Source organism: Microcaecilia unicolor, unplaced genomic scaffold, assembly GCF_901765095.1.
Source record: "Microcaecilia unicolor unplaced genomic scaffold, aMicUni1.1, whole genome shotgun sequence".
Classification (NCBI taxonomy): Eukaryota; Metazoa; Chordata; class Amphibia; order Gymnophiona; family Siphonopidae; genus Microcaecilia; species Microcaecilia unicolor.
The window spans coordinates 4,353-23,954 of record NW_021963143.1 but is presented as its reverse complement, the minus strand read 5'-3'; the positions used below and the strand labels follow the sequence as shown (position 1 = coordinate 23,954).

Below are 19,602 nucleotides of genomic sequence, written 5' to 3'. Positions count from 1 at the left end.
CATACCCACAGTCTGAGAGAGAAGAAATATTGGGCTTAATCACTGGCCAAAGGGTTTCATCATAAAAGGGAGGGTGAGGATTTTTACAGTTATCCCCTCTGTGAAGAAGGGTGGAAGATTCTTGAGAAAGAGTTGGAGAATATTTGTCAGAGGAGACCAAGAGTCACCAATCCATTGAAACTATTTCATTCTGTTTATAACTACAGCTATCCCCTCTGTGAAGAAGGGTGGAAGATGATTGAGAATGAGGTGGAGAATATTTGTGTACAGCCTCTGGGGTATCCCTCAGCCCTGTCAATCTGAGATACTTGCTACAAATATTAACCTCATTGTATATAGACAACAATAAGACAATCACTGAATGAAGCTGCAAAGATTTTATTTACTCTACTAAAAAGTAACCAGAGCTCCAGTAATGTCACCGGGAGTCCCTGGAGGGCTGTGGGAGTAGAGGGTACAGGGGTGGTGTCCTCAAGCGGGAGAAAGACTCTTCTGAATTTCAACAGTGAGGCTGGTCCAAAATCAAGTACAGGTCCGGTTCACTAGAGGAGGAGAGAGAGGTGGAAAAGCATGAGCAGAACCAGGGGGAATATCTCGCCCCCACCTCACAACATCATATAGAGCACTAACACTCCTACCTAGACCCTGAAACTCAGAACAGTGGAAGGAGTTCCTGATATGTCCTCAGCTAAGTAGAGTCACAGAGCTCAAAACAGGAGTTATTAAAACAAACTTGGCTACAGTCCCAGCAAAGAGCCCTCAAAGGAGTCTCAAGTCACAGTAGAGAACATTTGGAAGAGTCCCAACCTTATTAATTTTTGAAATATGACCTATTAGATCCCATGACTGCCCCATGAATAAGTCCTGTGACTCTAAAAAGGGCTTCAGTTTATCCTTTATTGAAGAGGAGTGTTCTGGATCTTACTCAGGTTGAGAGCTATCGTCCTATTTCATCTTTGACTTCATAAATATTGCTTAACATGTTGTATTCCTTAGGTATTCAGGGTAGTGTGTTGGTTCTGCTCTATTCTATAGAGCCTTTTAAGGATGGTCTGTTATCACAACAGATGTCTCTCATGGTTCCGCCATTTCTGCGATATTTAATATTTAATGCCAATCTGTTGTGTATTGCCATGATCGGAAGTCCATTATCATCTTTATCTGCTTAAAAAACTACTACTACTACTACTACATATCATTTCTAAAGCGCTACTAGTCAAACGCAGTGCTGTACACCTGAACATGAAGAGACAGTCCCCATTGCAATCTAATTAGGACAGACAAACAGGAGAAACAAGAGATAAGGGGATATTAAAGTGAGGATCATAAAATAAGGGTTCTGAACAAGTGAATAAGGGTTAGGAGTTAAAAGCAGCATCAAAAAGGTGGGCTTTTAGCTTAGATTTGAAGACGGTCAGAGATGGAGCTTGATGTACCAGCTCAGGAAGTCTATTCCAGGCTTATGGTGCAGCAAGATAAAAGGAACGGAGTCTGGAGTTAGCAGTGGAGGAGAAGGGTGCAGATAAGAGAGATTTACCCAGTGAACGGAGTTCCCGGGGAGGAGTGTAGGGAGAGATGAGAGTGGAGAGGTACTGAGGAGCTGCAGAGTGAATGCACTTATAGGTCAATAAGAGGAGTTTGAACTGTATGCGGAAATGGATAGGAAGCCAGTAAAATGACTTGAGGAGAGGGCTAATATGAGCATAACGACACTGGTGGAATATTAGTCGTGCAGCAGAATTTTGAACAGATTGAAGAGGAGAGAGATGGCTAAGTGGGAGACCTGTGAGAAGCAAGTTGCAATAGTCTTAAGTGAGAGGTGATAAGAGTGTGGATAAGGGTTCTGGTAGTGTGCTCAGAAAGGAAAGGGCAAATTTTGCTGATATTATAGAGAAAGAAACGACAGGTTTTAGCAGTCTGTTGAATATGTGCAGAGAAGGAGAGGGAGGAGTCGAAGATGACCACAAGGTTAGGAGCTGATGAGACAGGAAGGATGAGAGTGTTATCCACAGAAGTAGAGAATGGGGGAAGAGGAGAGGTTTGTGTAGGGGAAAAGATAAGAAGCTCAGTCTTGGTCATGTTTAGTTTCAGATGGCGCTGAGACATCCAGGCAGTAATGTCAGACAGGCAGGCTGATACTTTGGCCTGCATTTTGGCTGAGATTTCTGGTGTGAATGGGTATATCTGGGAGTCATCAGTGTAAAGATGATACTGAAAACCATGGGATGAGATCAGAGTATCAAGGGAAGAAGTATAGATGGAGAAAAGAAGACAGATCCCAGGACAGATCCCTGAGGTACACCAACTAACTGACAGTGGGATAGAAGTAGAGGAGGATCCACTAGAGTATACACTAAAGGTACGCTGGGAGAGATAAGAAGAAAACCAGGAAAGAACAGAGCCCTGAAATCCAAGTGAGGACAGCGTATCAAGGAGTAGGCTGTGATCAACAGTGTCAAAAGCAGCAGCATCTTTATACAGTTTTATTTTCTTGTGCAGCAATTACAGAGTGCAAGTACCTCGGAGAAATCTTGGACTCTGTTATCTTTCAAATCTGAAGAAACGGTTCTCTGAAGATAATTTTCGGACTGTTCTGCAGGCTCTGGTACTTACAGTATTGGATTACTGCAATTTTCTGTACTTAGGCCTCTTGCCATCAGTGACTGATTTTTAAATCTTTGAGAGCTGATGATTCTCCCTCACTAACCTGTTTTAGCTTCTATCAACCCTCTCGTAGTTTGCCTTCTATTGATAAGTGCTTATTGAATATTCCGTCATCTAAACATGTCAAGCATGTACACCACCTTGGGCAATTTGGTTACTGTGATTTTTAAATATTTTAACTAACGAACTAACTAAATCTCACTGTAATACGGAAATGCACACTCTACGTTTTTCAGTGACCGTCTTGTGTTAGGGGGATTTGGTGTCACTACACTTGTGTCAGTGTGATATTGATACACTATGGAATTTATTAATTTCATTTATCTGAGAGAACTAGGCAGGACTGTGAGATTTTCATGTACATACTACCTAGTTGTATATATGGTAATGGAGTTATACTAATTCACATTCTTTGGTCTGGTGTCCTTTTCCTGCTTCCCTGGGTTTCCATCTCAGTCAGATTTAGCCTCCTTTGGGCTGTGGTGTCAGGAACCTTCATTCAGGTGTTGCTCCCTGAGGTTTAATCCCCCTCACTGGTAACCCCATTTCCATCCCACCCACCCATTTCAGCTCCTAAACTCTGCCTGAGAGGCACAGATGCAGCTCCTGTGATAGAGAAGGGAGGGGTATTGCCAAGGGTCCAGTATTTCTATTTCCAGTATCCACGATGAATTGTAAGCCACATTGAGCCTGCAAAAAGGTGGGATAATGTGGGATACAAACGCAATAATAATAATACTCTGAATTATTTTCTTTATACACAGCTCAATACTCACATTTTCTCTCATGGTAGAATAGAAGATTTTCCCGTACGCATTTCACAACAACAAAGCAGAGCATCTATAAGTGATAATTTCATCTCATATTTAGTTCTGTAAATATAAGACACAGAGATTGAGGTTTGTACACAGAACACACACCAACCCTCGCTGATGACAGAACATGGGTCCAAAATTAGGAATGTTTTGTGCAGTAACAACGATGGGCCCTGACATAGGAGCCAACTTTTCAAAATTATTGGGGGTGCTAAGCCTAATGAAAATAACCCCTCCCTGGACACATACAAGGAATTTGCTCAATACTGGGGGTGCTCAAGCACCCACAGCACCCACAGAGTTGGCTCCTATGGGCCCTGACGCAGCTTTGCAAAACATGTCATGTTGGCTCAAGTCCAAAATATATAATCAACAAGCTTTAAGATATGTGAAGTATGAATTTTAAAATAATTATGACAAGATAAGTTTTGATATTTTGGATTTCTGTGATAAATTTGGGACTGAAGATGAGACAAGTGAGTTGTCGTTATCAAGAATATTTTGCCTGTTCTGGAGTCTATACAGAGGAGAATGTTTCCTCTTACAGCTTACTAAAAAAACATTATTCAGATCCTGGTATCACCTCAGTGTCAGCAACACACAGTCCCTCCACTGCCAACTATTTTGTCAAGCAAGGAAGGTTTTTCTGAGTCTGTAAACCTTCCAAGCCCTGCCCCACTCTAACTTGTCTCAAATCCCAGGCATCTAACCACACTTGCAGATGCCCCACCAGCTGCCTAGTAGCCGAATCCCTACTCAGTCTGCCAATGCCCATATCTGCCTTCCTCATTAAGTCACAAATTCACATCCCTGAGTTCTGCATTTTTTTTTCTGAAGGGGTGGACACATTTGCATGGTGTGGCAGGTAAGTGGAGCATTGCCCCCTCAGTCATTGTAAAACAGAATACCTCTTTGCCATAATCCTCCCCTAATTCCCCATGGTCAATCATCCCCCCCCCCTTTACTACTACTACTACTACTACTACTTAGCATTTCTATAGCGCTGCCAGGGTTACGCAGCACTGTACAAGTTTAAACACGGGGAGGGACAGTCCCTGCTCAAGAGAGCTTACAATCTAACGGTAACAGACTACGTAGTCAGTGTAGGTAACAGGAATGGGGAAGGTGGTTAGGCGCCAAAAGCAAGGGAGAAGAGATGGGCCTTGAGTAAGGACTTGAAGATGGGCAGAAGGGGCGGAGTCTGGAGTTAGCGGTGGTGGAGAAGGGTACAGATAGGAGTGATTTGTCCTGAGAGCGGAGGTTACGGGTGGGAACATACGGGGAAAGGAGGGTAGAGAGGTAATGGGGGGCAGCAGATTGAGTGCACTTGAAGGTCAATAGGAGAAGCTTGAACTGTATACGGTAGTGGATTGGGAGCCAGTGAAGCGACTTGAGGAGAGGGGTGATATGAGAGTATCGGTTCACGCGATAGATAAGACGTGCGGCGGAATTTTGGACAGATTGAAGGGGGGATAGGTGGCTAAGCGGGAGGCCAGCGAGGAGAAGGTTGCAATAGTCAAGAAGAGAGGTAACAAGCGAGTGGACGAGGGTTCGGGTGGTCTGTTCAGAGAGGAATGGGCGAATTTTGCTAATATTATAGAGGAAGAAGCGACAGGTCTTAGCTGTCTGTTGGATATGGGCAGAGAAGGAGAGGGAGGAATCGAAGATGACTCCGAGATTGCGTGCTGAAGAGACGGGGAGGATGAGGGTGTTGTCAACAGAGACGGAAAGTGGGGGAAGAGGAGAAGAGGGTTTGGGTGGAAAGATAAGGAGCTCAGTCTTTGCCATGTTCAGTTTCAGATGCCGGTTGGACATCCAGGCAGCGATGTCGGAAAGGCAGGCTGAAACTTTGGCCTGGGTTTCAACTGTGATGTCAGGAGTGGAGAGGTAAAGCTGGGTGTCATCGGCATAGAGATGGTACTGGAAACCTCCCCTCCCCCTCCTCTGCAGTCTGTCTCTCCCATCCCAGTTCCTCCTTGTTCAGGGTTGCCAGGTAGAAATTTTTTTTCCAGCCCAATCCGGGCCAGAAACCAGCCCAAAACCCGCCCAAACACAAACCCGCCCCTGACACCCCCACCCCCGCGTCACCGGCCCCGCCCCCGCCGTCACCGGCCCCGCCCTCCCACGTCATCGGGCCCGCCTCCCCGTCATCAGCCCCGCCTCCCACGTCATCCGGGCCCGCCTCCCCGTCATCAGCCCCGCCTCCCCGTCATCGGCCCCGCCTCCCACGTCATCGGCCCCGCCTCTCACGTCATCGGCCCCGCCCAAAACGTCACTAACCCCGCCCAAAAACGTCACTAACCCCCGCCCCCCGCGGCCGAAAAAAATCAAAAAGCCCGCCCAAAAAGCCGCCCGGAAGCCTTAAAAACCGCCCAAAAACCGCAACCCACCGCGGGCAAAAATTTCCCGCGGCGGGGCGCGGAAAAACCGCCCAATTGGGCGGTAAAACCGCCCCACCTGGCAACACTGTCCTTGTTGCTCTGAAAGCATCAGTGCTGAAAGAACAGTACCATGCCACATGATATCTCATTCAAGTGTACGACAAGTCTCTTCTGAGTCCCGATCCATCTGACTCATACAGGGCCGGTCTTAGTCAGGGGCGACAGGGGTGGTCACACAGGGCCCCATGCTCCTAGGGGCCTTGCATCTCTGCTACTTCTGTCCTCCTGTCTCGGAACACCTTCCTACTCCATACCTTAATGTGCATCTACATTTCCTTTTGATGCCACTTCCTGTTTCTGCAAGGGTAGGATGCAGCAATGAAGAGACTCTGGGCTCAGCAGCTGATGGGATATGAAAATCGCTGCTGCTGTATGCCACTCTCTACTGAAATGTGATGGATGCACATCAAAATATGGGTAGAGGTGGGGTTCTGAGAGCTTTGCACCTCCTTTTACACTCTGATAATAGCTTATGGTGGTGGGCGCTGGCAGGGGTAGGGGCCCCTCTGAAGTGGTCTGCATAGGGCCCCCCAATTGCTAAGACCGGTCATGGATGCGTACTTCCTGTTGCCTTGTGGGCAGGACCTGAGAGGAAACTTGCCGTGCATTTAGACCTGAGACCTGGCAGCACAACACTGTTCTTTTCACTGCTGAGGGAGTGTTAAGAAAAGGGGGACAGAGAGGGGAGATGCTGAGCCAACAGAGGAGAGATGCTGGATAGAGGGAAGGAGAGAGAAAAGGAACCTGATGATTGCATTTGATAGGGTGGTAGAGGGTCTGATGCTAGGGTTGAGGATGGGAGAAAAGGGCCGATGGTGGCAGATCTAATCTAATGCCAAGTTTATATACCACACAAATCCCAACATGATATTCTAGGCAGTTTACAATACAAGAAGTTGCACAGAAGCAGGAAAGAACAGAACAGTAGGATTAACAAAAGGTCTTCAATTTCTTATACAACTATTCATAGTTACATAACTTTGGTAAAGAATTCCATTCAGTAATAGCATCAACCTGATGTTTAAATCTTATATTTCCAAAAACCGGTACCTCAGTACTAAATTTTCCTGCATTCTGACAGAATTATTTTAAAAAAAGAACTGACTTAACAGTTCATAATTCCCATACAACACTTGATAGACTAAACAAATAATTTTAAAAATGATTCGTGCAGGAGTGGAAGTTATTCGGATCTGATGTGGGGTCTGGGAGAAAGGGGAAATAACTGCAGACCTGAGGATTGGATAAGGGGGCTGAAGTGGGAGATTGCAGAGAGATGAGAGAAGAGGTGAGTAGAGAGGAGAGATAATTGGAAGGAATAAAGGTGCAGAAAAGAAAGGAGAGAAAGGGTGGTGAAGAAACAGAAGCAAGAAAGAGGTTAGGGTAGGGACAATACAAGTGTCTGACAGATGTACTTACTTTTTAAGGTAACATACTCTACAGTCATTGTCCAAGATTTCCACGGAAAAGTCACATTTAGGGTTCTCATTTGCAAACTGAAAAAAACTGAAGAGAGATATGATACAAGTCTTTATACTGAGTGGAGTGGAATGGGTAGAGGTGAATCATTTGTTTACTCTTTCCAAAAATACTAGGACTAGGGGGCACGCAATGAAGCTACAAAGTAGTACATTTAAAAAGAATCAGAGAAAATATTTCTTCACTCAATGTGTAATTAAACTCTAGAATTTGTTTCTAGAGAAATTGGTAAAAGCAGTTAGCTTAGAAAGTTTTAAAAAGTTTTGGATAGTTTCCTAAAAGAAGTCGATAGAAATAGAATAAAGATGATACCTTTTTTATTAGACTAACGTAATACATTTTTGATTAGCTTTTGAAGGTAGCCCTTCTTCGTCAGATCAGCATTTCTCTGTTTTATTTTATTCTATTTCTATTGACTGGCTTTAGAAGTGGACTAACAGGCTACCACATCTCTTTCCTAAAAGAAGAATCCATATGCCATTATTAAGATGGACTTGGGAAAATCCAATGCATATTCTAGGATAAGCAGAATAAAATCTGTTTTGATCTTCTGAGATCTTGCCAGGTACTTGTGACCTGGATTGGCCACAGGATACTGGTCTTGATGGACCTTCAGTCTGTCCCAGTACAGCAATGCTTATGTTCTTATGTATTTATATTCTTATATTCTTACCCAGGTATACCACATAAATAGTCCAAATTCTGTATGTCTCCACAAAAAGTCTGTAAAGAATAAAAAGAAGAGTCAGAGGTCATAGGAATCCTCACATAGATGATGCCTGGGAGGGTTTGAGAATGTGGAGTGAGTAATAATTCGAGTGTTGGGGGTGTGAAGATGGGGAGATTTAGTATCAGAGGAGTCCTTAGACGTATGGGGTTATCTAAATTTATATCTACCTTGGGAGTCACTGCACGAACACTCAGATTCTCTAAACCTAGAAAGAAGGAAAGAGGAAAAAGAAAAATATTTAAATATCATAATTTGCTTGAATAACACTGGAAGCTACAACTCTGACAGTCTGCACCTCTCTTCCTAAAGTATTACAACATCCTTCTTGTCACCTCCTTCTGAGGACCAGGTCTAGTTTAATGCTATATTGGCCCTAGGCAAACATATTTTTCTGAGCCCCAGACCATGTCCCCTGCCATGATCTTTATTTATGATTTCTTCCCCCACCCCAATATTTAATAAATGTCTATATGCAAATACCACATTTAAACGAGTGGTAATGTTGAATAGCTTGCCACAGTTCCAACAGGATTCTTCCAACAGCGAGTTAACATAATTGGAGAGCAGTTTGGAAAGCCGCGTGATAGAGCTGGCAATCGTATACGGACATGGACTGAACCCAGTGTGGACGTGGCATCTCTGACCATATAACGTTAAGTGCCTGGATTTATTATATTATAGAAAACAGTGAAAGAGTATGGTTCATTGTTTAGATTAAGAGAGTTTCGGGGTAGTTGGAGTAAGTGATAGGATTGACCCACTAGTTCTTTAGTTTTGAGGAAGGTGAACATTTATTTCATTTTATTATTTGAAATTAATTAAGAGCACAGGTGTACATTTGCTTATATAAATTGAAAAGATTCAAAGAGAAGTTCTATGATCCAGAAGCTTGTCCACCCTTAGAGACGTAAATCACTTCGGTGTAGCCTCGCTTGGGTAAGTTTATACTCTGAGAACTTCCTTATGATTTCCATATATTAACACAAAAATATATTTCAGTACACTTTTGGGCCAATCCTTTCACTGGTATTATCTCCATGATATTATGCCCTGATTTGTATAATTAACTAATAAAAGTGCGTCATGAAAGACTCAAGAGGAAATTGGAAAGTCATTGTATAGGAGGTAGTTCCTATTGTGGATTAAAAACTGGTTAAAAGATAGAAAACAGAGAGTAGAGTTAAATGATCTGTATTCTCAATGTGCTGTGTCCGCTGGTTTTTTAACTGGTAGACTTGCCATCCAAATGGCAGATGACCGATGCATATGTGAAAAAGGAACCCGAACTATAGCAAATAGAATGATAGGTATTATTAGGAGAGGAATGGAAAATGAGGATGTTATAATGCCTTTGTTTTACTCCACGGTGCAACCGCACCTCGAATATTGTGTGTAATTCTGGTCACCACATCTCAAAAATGATATAGTGGAATTAGAAAAGCCCCCTCCCTGCCCATCTTCAAATCCTTGCTCAAAGCCCACCTCTTCAATGTCGCTTTCGGCACCTACATAAGTACATAAGTAATGCCATACTGGGAAAAGACCAAGGGTCCATCGAGCCCAGCATCTTGTCCACGACAGCGGCCAATCCAGGCCAAGGGCACCTGGCAAGCTTCCCAAACGTACAAACATTCTATACATGTTATTCCTGGAATTTTGTATTTTTCCAAGTCCGTTTAGTAGCGGTTTATGGACTTGTCCTTTAGGAATCCGTCCAACCCCTTTTTAAACTCTGCTAAGCTAACCGCCTTCACCACTTTCTCCGGCAACGAATTCCAGAGTTTAATTACACGTTGGGTGAAGAAAACATAAGTACATAAGTACATAAGTAGTGCCATACTGGGAAAGACCAAAGGTCCATCTAGCCCAGCATCCTGTCACCGACAGTGGCCAATCCAGGTCAAGGGCACCTGGCACGCTCCCCAAAACTTTTCTCTGATTTGTTTTAAATTTACTACACTGTAGTTTCCTCGCATGCCCCCTAGTCCTAGTATTTTTGGAAAGCGTGAACAGACGCTTCACATCCACCTGTTCCACTCCACTCATTATTTTATATACCTCTATCATGTCTCCCCTCAGCCGTCTCTTCTCCAAGCTGTATAGCCCTAGCCTCCTTAGTCTTTCTTCATAGGGAAGTCGTCCCATCCCCGATATCATTTTAGTCACCCTTCGCTGCACCTTTTCCAATTCTACTATATCTTTCTTGAGATGCGGCGACCAGAATTGAACACAATACTCAAGGTGCGGTCGCACCATGGAGCGATACAACGGCATTATAACATCCTCACACCTGTTTTCCATACCTTTCCTAATAATACCCAACATTCTATTGCTTTCTTAGCCGCAGCAGCACACTGAGCAGAAGGTTTCAGTGTGTTATCGACGACGACACCCAGATCCCTTTCTTGGTCCGTAACTCCTAACGTGGAACCTTGCATGACGTAGCTATAATTCGGGTTCTTTTTTCCCACATGCATCACCTTGCACTTGCTCACATTAAACATCATCTGCCATTTAGCTGCCCAGTCTCCCAGTCTCGTAAGGTCCTCTTGTAATTTTTCACAATCCTGTCGCGATTTAACGACTTTGAATAACTTTGTGTCATCAGCAAATTTAATTACCTCGCTAGTTACTCCCATCTCTAAATCATTTATAAATATATTAAAAAGCAGCGGTCCTAGCACGGACCCCTGAGGAACCCCACTAACTACCCTTCTCCATTGTGAATACTGCCCATTTAACCCCACTCTCTGTTTCCTATCCTTCAACCAGTTTTTAATCCACAATAGGACATTTCCTCCTATCCCATGACCCTCCAATTTCCTCTGTAGCCTTTCATGAGGTACCTTGTCAAACACCTTTTGAAAATCCAGATACACAATATCTAACCGACTCCCCTTTGTCCACATGTTTGTTCACTCCTTCAAAGAATTGAAGTAAATTGGTCAGGCAAGATTTCCACACACAAAAGCCATGCTGACTTGGTCTCAGTAATCCATGTCCTCGGATGTGCTCTGTAATTTTGTTTTTAATAATACCCTCTACCATTTCCCCGGCACCGATGTCAGACTCACCGGTCTATAATTTCCCGGATCTCCCCTGGAGCCTTTTTTAAAAATGGGCGTTACATTGGCCACCCTCCAATCTTCCGGTACCAAGCTCGATTTTAAGGATAAGTTGCATATCACTAGCAGTAGCTCGCAAGCTCGTTTTTCAGTTCTATCAGTACTCTAGGATGAATACCATCCGGTCCAGGAGATTTGCTACTCTTCAGTTTGCCGAACTGCCCCATTACATCCTCCAGGTTTACCGTGAAGTCAGTAAGTTTCTCCGACTCGTCCTCTTGAAATACCATTTCCGACACCGGTATCCCACCCAAATCTTCCTCGGTGGGATACTAAACCATTATACATCTATTCAGGAAATCTACCCTGCCCCAATCTTGTTTGACTGCAACTTTTTGTCCTTTAGATTGTAAGCTCCTTCAAGCAGGGACTGTCCTCTGTCTTAAATTGTACAGTGCTGCGTAACCCTGGTAGCGCTTTAGAAATGTTAAGTAGTAGTAGTAGTAGATCAAGGCAGATAAAGATCTGCACGGTATATCCATTATCTTCATCTGTAAATTAAGTAAGTCAAGCATAAGATTTAATTAGAATAAATTGAGTCAGACAGGATCATGTGCAGATGGCAAAAGCATGCACTGATGAATATACCTGCAGTTGCTTACTTATAAGCATTTCAAGCAGTTTAGTGACTAAAGGAATGCCAGCTATTGGCCTAATGTTGTACAAAGATGATACATCTAAACCTTTTGATTTGGGCATAGGACTAAGTGCTATCTGTCCCATATGCAGAGGTAATCATCCCAAGAAATATTAAATGTGGGGGATTGGTAAATAATGTAAAGGGACACTTATCTAATACACGAAGCCCACAAATTATAGCTTTGAGCTAGATATTCTTATGCTACTACTACTATAAATCATTTCTATAGCGCTACCAGTCGTACTCAGCGCTTTACAATTGAACATGAAGAAAAGACAGTCCCTGCTCAAAAGAGCTTACAATCTAAATCAGGACAGACAGACAGGACTAATAAGGATAAGGGTAGGACACACAGAAGGACATGTACACGAGGGGCATAATCGAACGGAAACGCCTATCTCCATGGGCGTTTATCTCCGAGAACGGGTCCGTGAAGGGGCAGGCCGAACTGTATTTTCGAAAAAATGGACGTTTACTATGTTACTAATTACTGTAATAAAATGCACCAGTCCCAGTACAGAACCTTGTTGAATAGATAGGTTGTCAGAGATTTGTGAAAGTTAGTTATTCCATTAATTGTTTCAGTTAGTTGGTAGTGCATTCCACAGCTGCGTGCTCATATAGGAAAAGCTGGTTGCATGTGTTAGTTTGTATTTTAATCCTTTGCAGCTGGGGAAGCTGTAAATTAAGAAATATGCGAGCTGATCTTTTAGCATTTCTGAGAGGGAGGTCCACGAGGTCTAGCATGTAGGTCGGGGCATCGCCGTGAATGATTTTATGAACAATCGTGCAGATCTTGAACGCGGTACGTTCTTTAAGTGGGAGCCAGTGAAGTTTCTCTCTTAGGGGTTTTGCACTTTCATATTTTGTTTTTCCAAATATGAGTCTGGCTGCGGTGTTCTGGGCTGTTTGAAGTTTCTTGATAGTCTGTTCTTTGCAGCCAGCGTAGAGTGCGTTGCAATAGTCCAAGTGACTTAGCACCATTGACTGTACCAGGTTGCGAAAAATGGATCTTGGGAAGAAAGGTTTTACTCTTTTAAGTTTCCACATGGAGTGGAACATCTTCTTAGTTGTATTCTTCACATGGGTTTCGAGTGTGAGATTTCGGTCGATGGTAACTCCAAGAATTTTCAGATTGTTTGAGACGGGAAGGGAAAAGTTTGGGTGTGGTTATGGTGGGTAACTTTAGTTGTATTATGTTGTGAGGTGAGTATAAGACATTGTGTTTTTCTGCGTTAGTTTTTAGCTGGAATGCATCCGCCCAGGAGTGCATGATTTGGAAACTTTGGTTGATCTCGTTGGTGATTTCCTTTAGATCATGTTTGAATGGGATATAGATCGTGAATCATCTGCATATATGTAGGATGAGGTTTGATGGATAGTCGCTTCATTAGGTTGAGAGGGTTGGAGAGAGGGGGATCCTTGGGGGACTCCAAAGTCAGGTGTCCATGGGGCTGATATGTCCGCGTTCGTTATTACTTGGTATGATCTTGTGGTCAGGAATCCTTTAAACAGTTAAGAACGTTACCTCCAACTCCAAAGTATTCTAGGATATGTAGTAATATTCCATGGTTGACCATGTCGAAGGCACTGGACATGTCGAATTGTAGGAGAAGTATGTTATTGCCAGTTGCAATTGTTTGTTTAAATTTATTCATTACAGTCACTAGTACTGGTTAGGTCATTTGTACTTTTCTTTGCATCTATAGGTAAAGGTGTAACTAGAATGCTTCCTTTATCCTTTGGAAGAGGCCATTTTGTAGCACGTAGTTCAGGTGCCTCGTGAGGTCTGTTTTGAGTTGTAGGGGGGGCAGCAGATCTTATAAGGTTAGTAGGGCAGATGTCTAGTTTACATTGCGACTTGGCGTATCTTCCAAGCAATTGGGTGATGTTGTCGATCGAGAGTGTGTCAAAGTTGATCCATGATCAGTCTGCTGGATATGCTTAATAACATCTATAAAAATAATCTATCAAATACGTGCTGGATGTGCCCCATTTATTCACATCTATCTATATGGCCAGTCCTTTTGTTTTCAGAATATCTTAAGAACATAAGTATAGCAATACTCTATCAGACCAATGGTCAATCTAGTTCAGTATCCTGCTTCCAACAGTGACCAATCCAGGTCACAAGTGTATGAGATGAGTTCCATCCCCTTTATCATTTTGGTTGTTTTTTTTTTATCCTTTTCTTATTCAGTAATATATTTTGGGGTGATATTGTGAGCAGAATCGAACGCATTACTCAGGGTGAGTTTGCACCATGGAGTGATACAGAGGCATTATAATATTCTTATTTGCATCATTTTCCTATTACTTTGTAGTATCCTGTTTGCTTTATGACCACTGCCACACACTTGTCAGAAGACTTCAGCGTATTGTCTACAATGACACCTAGATCTTTTTCTTGAGTGCTGATTGCTAAGGTGAACCCTAGCATCAGGTAACTTTGATTTGGACTATTCTTCCCAATTAACTAAGTCTTCCTGTAATCCGCATGTGTTTTGGCAGCTTTGTGTCATTTGTAAATGAAATTAACATCACTCATCGATCTGATTTCCAGATCATTTATAAATATGTAAGTAGCACAGATCCTTGAGGCATGCAAGTATTCACCATCCTCCACGTGAGAAAAATGACCATTTAACCCTATACTCTGTTTTCTGTCAAATAATCAAGAGAAGGACATTTCCTCCTAACCCATGACAGGAGTCTCTCATGAGGAATTTTGTCAATCCAGATCCTTTTCTAAAAGACTACATGATCTTGCAGCAGAGAAATGACAATCGGCCTTGAAGCAATTAAGAATTACTTCCTTTTTTAGTGTACAGTAGTGTATATGCAGAATGTACAAGAAATACAGCACTGCACTAAAATAGTACTTTTTGAATAGAAGTACTGCATTTTATACTTTTTTCTGCAAACATATTGATGAAAATAAAACTAATGTTTAATATGTAATGTTTGTAATCTTGTTTTCTTTATCCTGATTTATGATTATCCGGACCACCCTCAGCATTCTACTGTAACATTCATGCAACAATTTGATATCTAGCAATTAAATACATAAATCAATCTGAATATAGAGCATTTTGTTAGGGTGTATAGCATTTAGAGTCACACAGCTCCTAGGGGGGGCGTTATTAGCTCTTCATGTTGGGCACAATATTTCATAGTAGCCAAGTTAAAACAGCTCTTATGGATAATGATGTCATGGTAGTAAAGAGAAAAGGTGGATGACCCTCTTGGATTCTCCAGACAAAATAACTAACCTATGTAATGATGGCTGGGAGAAAAGCTGGAATACTCCAGTTATTTTCTTAAAGTCCCCCTCAACCGCAGTTGCTACCTCTCTGAGCCCTCCACCCCGACGAAAGCAACAATAAGGCGACATAAGTCCTTCACTTGCAAAGGTAACTGCACTAGATTATGTCGATATTAAATATTCTATGAATAAACAAGAAAATATCCTGACCAGGGAAGACCATAAAGTGCCATTAAGTCCTATGTTTGAATTGTTCCTTTGTTCCATTCTTGGCTCGTTCAAATAATTTGAATTGAGAGAGGGAGGATTCTAGACGCGAACCAATCTCTGCCTTCCTCTGGTTTCTTCCCCAGTGACGGTGGAATGACTCTTCCAGTATATATAGATCACAGTTTGCAGATCCAGAGCAGAATCTGAAGACTCAGAGACAAGAGAGAAAGACTTCCTGAGCTAGATCATGGAGGGAGCTGTCACTTTTCTGCTGATCACCCTGACACTTTCCAGCCTCCCAGGTATAGTCACCTCTTAAAAGTGTATAAAATCTGAAAAAATCAAGTACCCTGGCAAGATCCCAAACCAGTACAATATATTTTATGCTGCTTATCCTAGAAATAAGCAGTGGATTTCCCCAAGTCCATTTTAATAATGATCTATGGACTTCTTTAGGAAGCCATCCAAACCTTTGTAAAACCATACTAAGCTAAGTGCTGTTACTACATTCACTCGCAACGAATTCCAGAGTTTAATTACACGTTGAGTGAAGAAACTTTTTCTCTGAATCATTTTCAATTTACTACTTTGTATCTTTATTGTGTGCCCCCAAGTCCAGTATTTTTTGGAAAGAAGTGATTCACATCTAGCCATTCCACTCCACTCATTATTTTATAGACCTCGAAGAGTTCTAGCCACTTTAGCCTTTCCTCTTAGGGAAGTCATTCCAACCCCTTTATCATTTTCATTGCCCTTCTCTATACCTTTTCTAATTCCACTATATCTTTTTTGAGATGTGGTGACCAGAATTGCACACATATTCGAGGTGCGGTTGCACTATGGAGTGAAACAAAGGCATTATAACATCCTCATTTTTGGCTTCCATTCCTTTCCTAATAATACCTATCATTCTATTTGCTATAGTTCGGGTTCCTTTTTCACATATGCATCACTTTGCACTTGTCATCTGCCATTTGGATGGCAGGTCTACCAGTTAAAAAACCAGCGGACAGCACATTGAGAATACTGATCAGTTAACTCTACTCTCTGTTTCTATCTTTTAACCAGTTTTTAATCCATAATAGGAGCTACCTCCTATCCCATGACTTTCCAATTTCCTCTTGAGTCTTTCATGAGGTACTTTTATTAGTAACATGTCATTTATCTTTAAAATCGAGTGAGGTACACGAAGATTGGAGGGTGCCCTAAGTAACGCTGAATTTTAAAAAAAAAGGTCCTAGAGGAGATCCGTGAAATTATAGACCGGTGAGCCTGACGTTGGTGCTGGGCAAACTACTTTTCAAAATTCAGATACACAATTTCGACTGGCTCATCTTTATCCACATGTCTATTCACCCCTTGAAAGAAATGTAATAGATTGGTGAGGCAAGATTTCCCTTCAGTAATTCTATGTTGGCTTTGTCTCATTAATCCATGCTTTCGAATATGCTCTGTAATTTTGTTCCTTATAATAATATATACTATTTATAGAGATTTCATTCAGTTTCTCTGACTCGTCAGCTTTGATTACCATTTCTGGCACCGGTATCTCTGACGTAACGTCCGCGAGGGCGGGGCACGGAAGGAAAGAGGAGAGGTCTGCCCTGCCGCTGCTTGCTGCGAAGTGAAAGGAGGCTCAAGGTTAGTTCCGAGAGCCCGGCCCGATAGCGGGTGGAGGGGGGCCAGCGACCTCGGGTGGGGGGGCCTGGTGATCTCGGGTGGGCGGTGAACTCGGGAGGGCGGCGACCTCGGGTGGGGGGGGGGGGCCAGGGGCGGCCTTGTCCCGGGCCCGGCTCTGGCTCTCGGCGACCCGACCATGAAAAATGAGTTTATTTGTTGGGCAGACTGGATGGACCGTACAGGTCTTTATCTGCCATCATTTACTATGTTACTCTTTGGGATTCTACATGGAATGTTGCTACTAATTGGGATTCCAGAATCTTCAGAACTTTTAGTACAAGAACAGTGCTGGGCAGACTTTATCTGCTGTCATTTATTATGTTACTATCCAGCTTATTGTCGAAAGAGAAGGACGCCCATCTTTCGACACAAATCGGGAGATGGGCGTCCTTCTCCCGCAGGCGCCCAAATCGGTATAATCGACAGCCGATTTTGGGCGCTGTTGCATTCCCTACCTTGTTCTTCTAGTGGCGGCCATATTGGAAGGATCATCTGAGCAGCAACCATTTTGGAAAGATCATCTGAGGGGCAGCCATCTTGGAAGGATTGTTTGAGGAGCAGCCATCTTAGGTAGTTCATCAACGAGGCAGCCATCTTGAATATCTTTTGGGCGTGCCCTATGCGATCTCTCACCTCTCAGCTGTGACCAGGATCCTCTGATTGGAGGCCTATTTAAGAGCTGGCCTGTGACACCATCTTTGCTTCGGCTTCTATCTTGTTAGAGGTTGGTGCTGGTGATTGAACATTCTTCTTCCTACTTTCCTGTTGATGCTGACTTGGATTGAACCTGACCATTGTCTGCTTGCTGCCTGCCCTGACCTGTAGATTGAACTTGAGCCTTCTTTACTGGCTGCCTACCCAATCTGTGTTCCGGATCTGTTCTACTCCTGCCTGCCACGGCGGGTGGCCGTCCAACCCCGACCGTATCCGAAGTCCTGGGGCCACTTGCACCTGGGAGCTCAACTCCTGGGGAACGGTGGTCGCTTCCAGTGAAGCTAGGAGTTGTCCGTCCGGCTGCCTGACTGAGTGCGGAGCTTCGCAGATCCCCACACTCTGTCAAGGCGCAAGGGCTCACTACTTCAGTGCCAACAGGCGCCCCCAACTGCAGTCCGTCGCGGGGATGACCAAAGTTCCTGGGGGCATTCGGAGGCATAGCGAAGGCGGGATAGGGGTATGTTTATCGGCCGAGAAGAGATGGGCGTCATCGGCTGATAATGGAAAAAAGAAGGGCGCCCCTAGCAAGAATTTGGTCCGCTTTATTTGGTCCCTTTTTTTCAGGTCCAAGTCAAAAAAAGTGCCCGAACAGACCAGATGACCACTGGAGGGAATCGGGGATGACCTCCCCTGACTCCCCCAGTGGTCACTAACCCCCTCCCACCAAAATAAAAACAACTCTATGCCAGCCTCAAATGTCATACCCAGCTCCCTGACAGCAGTATGCAGGTCCCTGGAGCAGTTGTGGTGGCTGCAGTGGACTTCAGGCAGGTGGACCCAGGCCCATCCCCCCCACCTCTTACACTTGTGGTGGTAAATGGGAGCCCTCCAAAACCCACCCGAAACCCACTGTACCCACATGTAGGTGCCCTCCTTCACCCCTTAGGGCTATGGTAGTGGTGGATAGTTGGGGAGTGGGTTTTTTTTTTTGGGGGGGGGTTGGGGGGCTCAGCACCAAAGGTAAGGGAGCTATGTACCTGGGATCAATTTGTGAAGTCCACTGCAGTGCCCCCTAGGGTGCCCGGTTGGTGTCCTGGCATGTGAGGGGGACCAGTGCACTATGAATCTTGGCCCCTCCCATGACCAAATGCCTTGGATTTGGTCGTATTTGAGATGGGTGCCCTCGGTTTCCATTATCGGCAAAAACTGAGGGCTCCCATGTCTAACGCCGGCGACCTCAGCATTTAGGTCGACCAACTCTTAGGTCGACCTAAATGTTAAGATTTTGGCATCCCCGACCGTATTATCGAAACGAAAGATGGACGCCATCTTGTTTCCATATTACGGGATGCCCCGCCCCTTTGCGGAGACATCCTCAGAGATGGGCATCCCCATTCAAAAATGCTCCTCTATGTTACTTTGCCCTGGTGTTATATTTACTGAGTCAATATCAGAGTTATTGAAATCACCCATTATTATTGTGTTGTCTTGTTTGTTTGTCTCTCTAATTTCTGATAACATTTCTACATCCATCTGTCCATTCTGGCCAGGTTGACAGTAGTACACTTCAATCACTATCCTTTTCCCCTTTACACATGGAATTTCAATCCATAGGGATTCCAAGATGTGTTTTGATTCCTGCAGAATTTTCAATCTATTTGATTCATGCCCTCCGTAACATGCAAAGTGACTACTTCACCAATTCGATCCACCCTATCACTACGATATAATTTGTATCCTGGTATGACAGTGTCCTACTGTTATTCTTCTACCAGGTCTTAGAGATGACAATTATATCTAATTTAGTGCAATCTGTTCTAACTCTCCCATCTTGATTTCTTAGGGTTCTGGCAATTGCATATAGATATTAATCAAATATTGGGGTGGGGAAGAAATCAT

At 43.5% G+C, this 19,602-nt stretch overlaps 1 long non-coding RNA gene across 1 annotated transcript; it reads right to left on the bottom strand.

Moving 5' to 3' along the window:
- Positions 1 to 421: 421 nt before the first annotated feature.
- On the bottom strand, positions 422 to 7,481 carry LOC115459002. Its single transcript, XR_003940186.1, has 3 exons — positions 7,340 to 7,481; positions 3,441 to 3,536; positions 422 to 542 (listed from the first exon to the last, which is right to left on the bottom strand). It is a non-coding gene; the product is annotated as an uncharacterized LOC115459002 (long non-coding RNA).
- Between the last annotated feature and the right edge of the window lie 12,121 nt (positions 7,482 to 19,602).